Raw genomic sequence first — 8158 nt, forward strand, 5'->3', positions numbered from 1 at the left:
GCTGACCTGTAGGAGTTCCTTATATATTTCCAATATCGATCCCTTATCAGATATGTGATTTGCAAATATTTGCTACATTTCATAGGTTGTTGATTGTTTCTTTTGCTCTACAGAGATTCCTAGTTTGATATAGTCTCATTTATTTATTTTTGCTTCTGGTGTCCTGTCTAAAAGTCATTGCCAAGACCCACTTCAAGGAGCTTTTCTCTATGTTTTCTTCTAAGAGTTTTATGGCTTCAGGTCTTATGTTGAAGCCTTTAATCCATTTTGAGTTGATTTTTATTTGTGACATAGGGTCCAATGTTATTCTTTCCCATGGGGATATCCAGTTTTCCCAACCACCATTTATTGAAGATACTGTCTTTTTCCCATTGTATTCACAACCGCTAAGAGCCAGAAACAACACAAGTGTCCATCAAAGGTGAATGGGTAAAGAAACTATGATATGTATATATGTGTGTGTGTGTGTATATATATATATATATATATATAATACATAATGTGTATATATATATATAATATATAATGAGTTACATAATGAAATATTATTCAGTTATAAAAAGAAAGGAAATCTTGCCATTAGGGACAACAAGGGTAGGCCTGGAGGATATTATGCTATGTGAAATAGGCCAGACAGAGAAAGACGAATACTGTATGACCTCACTTATAATCGGAACCTTAAAAACTTGAAACCTTAGAACCAAAGAGAAGAATGGTGATTACTAGGGGTGGAGGACGGAGGTAGGGGGATGGGGAGAGGTTAGTCAAAGAGTTCAAACTTCCACCTGTAAAATGAATTAAGTAATGGGGATAGCATGTCCAGCATGGTGACCATAGTTAATAATACTGTGTTGTATGCTTGGAATTTGCTCAGAAAGAAGATTTTAAGTGCGCCCACCACTTTCTTCCAAAATGGTAGCGATTTGACCTAATGGATGTCTTAATTGACTTGATTCTGGTAATCATTTCACAATATATATGTATATCGAAGCATCGCATTGTGCGCCTTAAATACAAACATTTTTTATTTGTCAGTTATGCCTCAATAAAGCTGGAAGAAAAGACAGGAAAAGAAAAGGCACTGGGAGCCCCAAGCCACCAGACAGACCATTAATTCGGGGCCATGGCATCCAACTGAGTGGACTGTGCAGTGCTGATACCTGGAGGTACCATTCACATTGACAGTGCCCTCTGAGCTGTGCTGTGAACAAGGTGCATAACTGGACATCACATCTTGAAGCCATGTTTTCCTGGAAGAACTGGCCCAGTCAGAGCTGCCATGCTGTGTTGCCTCTCTTCCAGTCTAGTCCGCGTACATGGAAAATAAAGTCGTTCAGCGTGAGGGTTTTCAGAACCCGCTTCGGCAGAGGAACATTCTTAGTTCTAACTTCTCAGAAAGGAGCTAAGACACTTCTACTGAAAGGAAACTTTCCCACAAGAACCTGGCCTAACCTCACACGTGATGTGGACTCTTGTCACGACCCAGGACTGGCACCCAGTGCACCTCAGAGGATTGAGTGAGAATGCCAGTGTTCGAAAAACCAACACAGTCTGGAAGCCTTCCTCTGACCTTACGGGGAAAAGAGCGGAGGAGGAAGACAACTTGGCAGCGGCCATCCTAGAGGGTAAGTCTTTTTCTCACCGTTACACAAATAAAGAAGCAGAGGCTCAGAGAGGTTGAGTAATTTGACCAAAATCACACAGCTAAAAAAAAGAGTGAACTCCAGCTTTGAATCCAGCAACCTGGTTCCATTTTCACCTTTCTTTCCGTTTCTTTCCAAACGAGATTCTGATCCGTTTAACAGTGGTTCTGATTTTTATTATTCACGAGGGCTCAGGTTAAATTGGACCCGAAGTGTGTCTCCAGCGATTCATGGCCAATTCGCCATCCGTTGGTAATAACAGTCAGTGTTTAAAGGTAAACAAAGATATGCACTGTCTACAATTCCTACCACTCCTGTGTTGGAAAAACTTTCATTTGGTCTTTAACCAGCGGTCCAGTTGGAGTTTCTCCTCAAGCCTAGTAAAATGCATCTGTTTCATCCTTTGGCTTCAGAAACATTCAAGAGAACTCTTGAGCTGGAATGTTAGCAAGTTTGACTGCTTTTCTCCTTCCTTTTGGTCGCAGTAACTATCCCAACAGAATTATGACAGAATTTTCTGACATGAATCCTTTTTATCCCTAAGTATTGAAAATCACTTTCGCTTAAGTGGTTGAGGAAAACTCTGAAGAGCTGCCGTGGTTTGAACGAAATTTGCTGGGAAAAAAAATAGCAGAAGAAACCATCTTAATTTAACACACAAAGAGCTATATTTCAGTTCTATCCAATTAGCAGTGTTCAGTATTATTAAAGTCTGTTGACAAAAAAGTAACAGATGCTCCATTTTCCTTGATGTTAATTAATGAGGTTTTTTTACCTCTAAAAAATTTGGAGAAACCGGATCTTTCATAATCAAATAGCTTTCGCCTACACAAAATCTACGTCTGGAAAAAACATGTAAGTATGTCAATATTCAAGGAAGGATAATTACCTTTTGAATGCTCCAGATCTTTACTTCTCTTTCTTAGCGTTTCAACTCCAAACATGCACCAATTTCCATTGAGATAAATAGTAATAATAATTGCATGGTGGAAATTATTAGATATCTCTGGCTGACTCTTTTATGATGGGAATGGCTCATTGGTAATGCTGTAAAATTAGAAGACTGTTATAATCCTAACAAGAAACTCCATTAATTTTCAACCTATAGAGAATACTTTCTGTGAATGTTCATTTTCTAACTTTATTGTAGAAAATCTCCAAAATATACAAAAGTAGAATAATACTGTGAAGGCCTAATTACCCATTACCCAGCTTCAACCATTATCAACCCTTGGACTTTTTTTTTTTTTTCTTTCTTTCTTTCTTTCTTTCTTTCTTTCTTTCTTTCTTTTTCTTTTTCTTTCTTTTTTTTTTTTTTGAGGGACAGAGAGAGAGAGAGAGAACAGAGAGCACATGTGTGAGTGGGGAAGAGGAGCAGAGAGAGAAGGAGAGAGAGAATTTTAAGGAGGCTCCATTCTCAGCACGGAGCCCAATGTGGGGCTCGATCTCACGACTCTGAGATCATGACCTGAGGCCAAATCAAGAGCCAGACACTTAATGGACTGAGCCACCCAGGTGTCCCCGGACATTCTTCATTTATAACTCCACCCACTTTCCTGTCCCCATATTATCTCACTTCATATAGAAGTATTTCAGTATGGATCACTAAAGGTAAGGATTCTTTATTTAAACACAAGCAAAACAGTCCCATTACATTTTTTTTTTTAACGACCCAAATTCCGTAAGGTCAGTATAGAAAGTTTTCTGACGATCTCATTTTGTTTGTGTGTTTGTTTTTTGAATCAGGAGCTCAATAAGATTTAGATTATTGCATTTAGTTATAATAAGCGATACTAAAGTCTTCCTGGTTACAAGCACGAGTATTTGCTTCTTGGTCAGCTTACGTAAGGACCAAACTGGGCTTGGCTAGACTCAACAGCATATGTCTTCCTGGTCCTGGAACCCTGGCTGCAGGAGCAGCTGCTATCTGGGCATCCTGTTCCCAGGGCAGAGGGAAGTCGAGGAGACAGACCCAAACCCTGTAAGAAGGCCTTCAAAGGCTTCTGCTCGGACTGAGTATATATTACCTGTATTCACATTTCAGCACCCAGAGAAAGGCAATGACCAAGTCCTAATTCTCTCTGGGCCCCAAGCCAATGCCAAAGTTTTTTATTCTGCAGAAGGTGGGGCAAAGGAGGTCGCTATCAAGAATTGGGGCATCTGGGTGGCTCAGTTAGGCATCTGGCTTTCGATTTCGGCTCAGGTCACGGTCTCATGGATCATGAGTTTGAGCCCTGCGTTGGGATCAGCACTGACAGTGCAGAGCCTGCTTGGGATTCTCTCTCTTTCCCTCTCTCTCTCTCTGCCTCTCTCTCTCTCTCTCTCTCTCTCTCTCTCACTCACTCTCTCTCAAAATAAATAAACTTAAAAAAAAATTTAAAAAGAATGTTTCTGTGGCCTGGTGAAGGTTATATGTGTGACCTAGAAAAAAAGGGTCAAAGCATCCTGATTCATTCACCCTGTTAAAGTCCCCTCTCCACCGGTTCCTTATACCCCCATCATTTTAAAACTGAAGTATCCGGGGTGCCTGGGGGTTCCGTCGGTTAAGCATTTGACTTGATTTCGGCGCCAGTCATCATGATCTCCGGGTCGTGAGATTGAGGACCACATTGGGCCCCCTGCTGGGCGGTGAGCCTGCTTAAGATTCTTTATCTCACTCTGCCCTTCCCCCCCTAAAAAAATGTATCAAAACCAGGATTGCAAGGGTCCCTCCACTCCCTGGTATGTGATAGAGAAGGCTGAGCCATACCCTGCCTCTGCACAGGGCTCCAGTACCTGGCTTCCTTGCCTTGAGCCATTGTTCCTGGAGCTCCATCAGCTGTTAGTAAATGCCATAAAAATAAAAAGTGGCTTCTGGGGAAAAGTACTGGATTAAGCCAGGTTCACACTTTTCTTGGTCACAGGTCTTCTGGGAGACATCGATAGGAACTACGCCCATACACCTCACAGATGGGCGTAGGCAGTCGGGAACATCTCTCAAATATACCGATTCACAGAATTCTATTTTCACAGCCTCTTGATAAGTCTTGGGGAAGGTCCAGTTTTCCCAGCGCACGATGATTTCTGAAGGACCCCGGGTTCAAACTTCCTTGATTGGGCCGTTACTTCCACCACCGACCTGGTTGCATCATCTGGTTACTTTTCAAAGAATCCTGAGGTCTGAGTCTTGCTCAGATTTGAGAGTCTGATTTAACTGGCAGCTGTGGGCTCCAGGGCATAGGCCTTGGAGAAAAGCTCCTCCAGGTTATTCTCATTGAGCCTGTCGTGGAGAATCCTGACCGAAAGGAAATGTACATTTCTTCTTCATTTTCTTCATGCTACTGATATGACTGGTGAGTTGTTTATTTTATCCTCTCTGGGGGGTCCCACGTCCACACGTCAGAAGATCACTCTTATGTGCGTTCAGTAATTGCTTAAACCAAACCACTTAAAGCCACCTCAAGGCCTAGAAAATAGCTGCATTCAAATGTGGCTGGTGATCAAAATTAACTCAGGGAAGTTTGACACATGCACTTTCCTTGGCCTCGCCTCCAAACATGCGGATTCAGTGGTGGTGGGATACCGGGACATCTGTGCTTTCTCAAAGTTCTTCAGATAATTCTCACGGTCGGCCAACTTTGGGAACCATTGGCCTTTTCAACACGACTCCATCCCCCCCTCCCTTCCCTGAGATCACTAGAAGGCAAAATAACTGTAATCCCGTCAAGTCCCCACATGAAAGCATTACGGTTTGAACCTACAGACTCTATTTGCATAAAGATGACATTTTAATAATTCCAAGTAATATTCTCTTCCCAAGCCATATGGTGTCAGTAGTAAACATTCATGACTGGGGCTTCATGATAACCACATAAAATTGAAGACCCCTCCCTTATTTGACACATTTTGGCAAATTGAAGGGAAACAAACAATGGCCAAAAAGAATGCCATAATTTCCATCATCCTTTCCCTGCTAATAATTATATAGATGTTAAACTAGTGCTGGGTCAGAAGACAGTTGACTCAGGGAACAGATTTATTGGGGAGATTTATAGTCCCCTCCCCCATTAAGGAAGTAATAGACATACCACCGACAATTATGGTAGCCTCTATGCGAGTTATGCAAATGATATCAATCAAGTTCATAAGAATATTTAATTTAGACTGGAGGATGAGGTCAGGAAAGGCTTTCCCAAGCAACTGATATTTGAGATGAATTTTTAGCCTGTCGGAGTTAGCTTGCTGAGAAGGAAGGGGCTCCATTACGCGTACCCCGCGTGCCGAGGTTTGGAGGAAAGAAAAGTTCAAGGAGCTGGTAGAACTTAACCACGCTATGCTTTGCTATTTTCATCCATGAAAGGCAATAAAAATGGTACCTACCAAATGGGAGCCCCGTGAAGATTAATTAGCGTGAAAGGCTGCACTAGGTGCTCAACTAATGGCAGCTAACGCTACCTGTTATTTGTCCCATGTGACGTTAGAGCGGGAGAGATGCATGTATGTCATCCGAACAAGTCCGGAGCCAAAAACGTCCGAAGGTGATACCTTTAAAAAGCAAGCAACCCACGCAGCCCTGAGCAGTAAACAGCACCGAACAGGGGCAAGGAGGTGGGGTCTGTACAGGTTTCAAAACTGGAACTTTTTTTTTTTTAACAGAATGGCGCGCGCGCGCGCGCGCGTGTGTGTGTGTGTGTGTGTGCGCGTGTGCGTGAGAGAGAGAGAGTTCAGATCTGATTCACGGCATGAAAATGACATCTGAGGTGCCTCTGATCTCCTCTGCCTAAAGAATGCGAGCGAGCGGAGAGCGAACGGCTGGGTCTTTTCCTTCCCGATCCCGGGAGGGGAAGGAGGGGAAGAGGCCAGGGCTATCCGTGCGCGCGGGCGGCAATTATGCTCTGAAACCCGGGGCCTGACAGTCGCTGCTCCCGGGCAATCGACACTGCTTCCTGCCGCTGGCTGCTTAATGCCGCGGAGGTGACGGAACCTGAAGGGAGCGGGCGAACAGGTGGTAATTATGACTGACACAATGACGGCCTGTGCAGACATGTAACCACGGAACAAAACAGCGCAGTTAGCTAACAAGAGAGCGGTGGAAGGTTGTTTTTTTTTTTTGCTGGCACTGTGTCTCCCGTCTGACACTTCTGAAATTGGAGGGAGGGAGGGGAGGCATTGTGAGCCTGGGTATTCAGAGGTATAATAGGCCAGCTGAGCTGAAGGGAGAATGCTTAACATTTGTTCCTTTAGCTGGGATTCTATCAGCCCCTGTTTTCATGTTGATTGTCCACGGCGCTCTGGGCGGGCAATTTTCCCCTTCGAAAGGGTGTCCTTTGGCTGCTTCCTTTGATACGTACGGTACAGCTTTCTCGCGCAGCGTCCTGAGCAATTTTCAGACGGTTTGTGGATTTCTTGCTATTGCGGTTCATGATAGGTACAAAGGAGGTTTCTGTAATATGGGCCGTGTGTTCTCCCTCTGCCTTGAAGGTTCCGGGGAGACACGTTGCCCCTTTCGGGAGGCGAGGAAAAGAGACCGTGGGGCCTGTTCCTAACCAGCTCTTCTGTTGGTTCCTGTAAGGTTAGCGGGACATCGCCTAGAGGCAAAGTAACGGGCCAGTCTGAAAAAAGAATGGTAATGAAGTCTACCAAACCCGAAGAGTGCCTTTGAGGACGATTTTACCAGATTTGCTCCCCTCTACGTGACAACATGGTATCATACAGATGTTTGGAGAGAGAACGAATGTATCTTTGGGTGGGGGAATAATTTATTAACCCCTCTACCTCCTTCTTGGCCTGCTCCAAGAATAATCCATTAAAAATCTACCTGCAAGAATTAGCATGATTTTTTTTGTTGTTCCAATAACTGCGAAAGTTACCATGTATCTTATTATAAAATTGGTATGATGTATATGATGTTATAAAATATAACGCTCTCTTCCAATTCAATTTGGAACTCTCTGTTCCGTGGGTGTATAACATTACAGCAATTTTTTTTTTAAAGACATATGTTGACAGTTCTTTGTGGGACAGTGGTGGTAAAGGAGGTCATGCTGATCCATGAGGATTGGCAAGGCGTTTGGAAACCTGTCCAAATCCAATCTCAATTTCTTACCTGGAACTATACGTACCAAAATGTTTGGTTTCTGCAAAACATCTCTTGAATTATTTTCTTTCTTTACGTTCCTATGGGGCAGTGCGTCCCTGAATCTCCTCTGCTCTTGGATGGATAAATGCTTTTATTTGAACCAGTAGTCCCCAAATTTCAGGAATTCATGACATGGGTTTACTGAGTGAAGTTTTTTAGATCCAGGCATTCAAAACTAGAAGTTTGTGGGAACGCACAGTTGACCCTCAGCAACACAAGGTTTAGGAGGGCTGACCTCCCACGGTCTAAAATCCATGTATAACTTTTGACTCCACAAAAACTCAACTACAGATAGCCTACTGTTGCCTAGAAGCCTTACTGATAACATAAGCAGTCAATGGAAACTTCTTTCGTATGTCATATGCATTATACGCTATATGCTTATAATAAAGCCAAC

The 8158-nt window shown here is 43.1% G+C and overlaps 2 long non-coding RNA genes across 3 annotated transcripts; one reads left to right on the plus strand and one right to left on the minus strand.

The window, feature by feature from the left end:
• Nucleotides 1-611: 611 nt before the first annotated feature.
• LOC123385587 lies at nucleotides 612-6730 on the minus strand. Its single transcript, XR_006598421.1, has 3 exons — nucleotides 6003-6730; nucleotides 2533-2690; nucleotides 612-2258 (listed from the first exon to the last, which is right to left on the minus strand). It is a non-coding gene; the product is annotated as an uncharacterized LOC123385587 (long non-coding RNA).
• On the plus strand, nucleotides 6725-7449 carry LOC109500229. Of its 2 annotated transcripts, none has more exons than XR_002157875.3 (2): nucleotides 6725-7050; nucleotides 7195-7449. It is a non-coding gene; the product is annotated as an uncharacterized LOC109500229 (long non-coding RNA). The 2 variants fall into 2 exon arrangements; XR_002742131.2 differs by having other exon boundaries at nucleotides 6725-7015.
• The last annotated feature ends 709 nt before the right edge of the window (nucleotides 7450-8158 follow it).

The sequence above is a fragment of the Felis catus genome, chromosome B2 (genome assembly GCF_018350175.1).
Source record: "Felis catus isolate Fca126 chromosome B2, F.catus_Fca126_mat1.0, whole genome shotgun sequence".
Lineage (NCBI taxonomy): Eukaryota > Metazoa > Chordata > Mammalia > Carnivora > Felidae > Felis > Felis catus.